The sequence below is a fragment of the Galeopterus variegatus genome, unplaced genomic scaffold (assembly GCF_000696425.1).
Source record: "Galeopterus variegatus unplaced genomic scaffold, G_variegatus-3.0.2 Scaffold147, whole genome shotgun sequence".
Classification (NCBI taxonomy): Eukaryota; Metazoa; Chordata; class Mammalia; order Dermoptera; family Cynocephalidae; genus Galeopterus; species Galeopterus variegatus.
In genome coordinates this window covers 5,363-7,622 of record NW_007726258.1, presented here as the reverse complement: position 1 = coordinate 7,622, position 2,260 = coordinate 5,363, and positions in this window count along the sequence as shown.

Below are 2,260 nucleotides of genomic sequence, written 5' to 3'. Positions count from 1 at the left end.
CAGTCCACCTGGAAAAAGTTTTAGAAAGGCAGTAGAGGGCAGGAGAAAATGAAGTCTCGGAAGATGGCTACTATTCTGTTACAGCAATTTTTTTCTCTCAGTGAGAAAAATTCCCTGAATAAATTCTCCATTGTAGAGAAATGAACATCTGTTTAAGTGTGTAGTTAGCAAATAAGAATTGGTGGGGGTGGCAGAATTTCTTTTGTGTGTGTGAGTTCAGAATTTAAGTTTCATGTTTTAATATTTTTTTAAAAAATTTAAACTGTTATTGGCGAACAGACACATGAGAAAATGGTCAGCATCACTCAGCATCAGGGAAATGCAAATCAAAACCACATTGAGGTATTATCTCACCGCAGTTAGACTGGCTATTATCAAAAAGACACAGAATAACAAAAGCTGGTGAGGACATGGAGAAAGGGGAACCCTCTTGCACTGTTGGTGGGACTGTAGTTAATGCAGGTATTACGGAAAACAGTATGGAGGTTCCTCAAACAATTACAGGTAGAACTGCTGTATGAACCAGCAATTCCACTGCAGTGTATATACCCAAAGGAATGGAAATCATCATGTCAAAGGGATACCTGCACTCCCACGTTTATTGCAGCTTTATTTACAGTAGCCAAGAGTTGGAACCAACATAAATGAACCAACAGATGACTGGATAAGGAAAATGTGGTATATGTACTCAATGGAATACTACTCTGCCATAAAAAAGAATGAAATTCTGCCATTTGCAGCAATGTGGAAGAATTTAGAGAAAATTATGTTAAGTGAAATAAGCCAGGCACAGGAAGAGAAATACTGCATGTCCTCACTCATTAGTGAGAGCTAAAATAAAGAAAGAAAAGAAAGAAAGTAACAAGGAAATAAAGATAGAAAAAGAAAGAAAAGAAGAAAGAAACAATCATAATAATACATTGAAATTTCAAAACAAATGAGAGAACAGAAATGAGGTTATTAGAAATAGGAAAGGGGGAGGGGGAAGGGGGTTAGTGAGAAATTAGTTGAGTCACAAAGACTGATTATGTTTTGTAAACATGAGTATACTAATTATCCTGATTTGATCAACACATATTGTACACATGTATTGATATTCAATTCTGTACCCCACAAATATATATGATCATTCATGTTTCAATAAAAAGAACTGTCAATTAATAACTTATTATTAAAGTATTATTTACATGTAATAAAATGCTCCTGTTTGAAGTGTACAGTCGAGTGAGTTTTGACAAATGTATATGCACCCAGCTAACCACCACCATGATCAAGTTACAAAATATTACAGCCTCCCCCACAGGTTCCCTTGTACAATATGGGAAGCATCCCCCACTTCCAGCCAATCCCCCCACTGTCTCCAGCCTTGGGCAACCACTATTGCTGGATTAGATTTGTCTTTTCCAGAGTATTATATAAATCATGCATACATAAAGTATGTACTCTTTATTTTTTTGCCTGGCTCCCTTCACTCAGCATAGTTTGGAGATTTATCCATATCATTGCATGTATCAATAGTTCATTCCTTTTTATTGCTAAATAGTATTCCATTGTATAGACATACCACAGTGTGTTTACCATTCACCTGTTGATGGACATTGGGTTGTTTCCAGTTTTTGGTGATTAGGAATAAAATTGCTATCTGCATTTGTGTACAAATCTTTGTGTGAACATATGTCTTCATTTCTCTGGGTAAACACCTAGAAGTGGATTTGCTGGATTGTATGGTAGGTATATGTTGAACTTCATAAGAAATGGTAAAACTGTTTTCTGACATGGCTATATGATTTTACAGTGTGTGAAAATTCCAGTTGTTTCACCTTCTTGCTGATACTTGGTATTCTCAATCTTAATTTTAGTCATTTTAGTGGTATCTCCTTGTAGTTTTAATTTGTATTGCCCTGATGACTAACTTAATGCCTTAAGAGGTTTCTTACTCTTGCCCTTGGCTTACTTAGCAGACAATAATATATGCCTCAATTTTTGATCTATTCATTTAAAAAAAAATAAAACATCAACCTTCATTTTCCCTTTTCTCTTCTCAAATCTGCTACATTACACATTTTGTCTTTTGGGACATCTCCTTCCCTTTTCTCTCTGTGTTTCTTGCCTTGAGGTCATTTCTTTTTTTTTTTTTCCTTTTTGTCTTTTTTTTACTGACCAGTACGGGATCGCAACCCTTGGTGTCATGCCCGTACCGGGGACCGGCAACGGGATCGCAACCCTCGGTGTTGCGCCCGCGCCACGCTCAGCCAGTGAG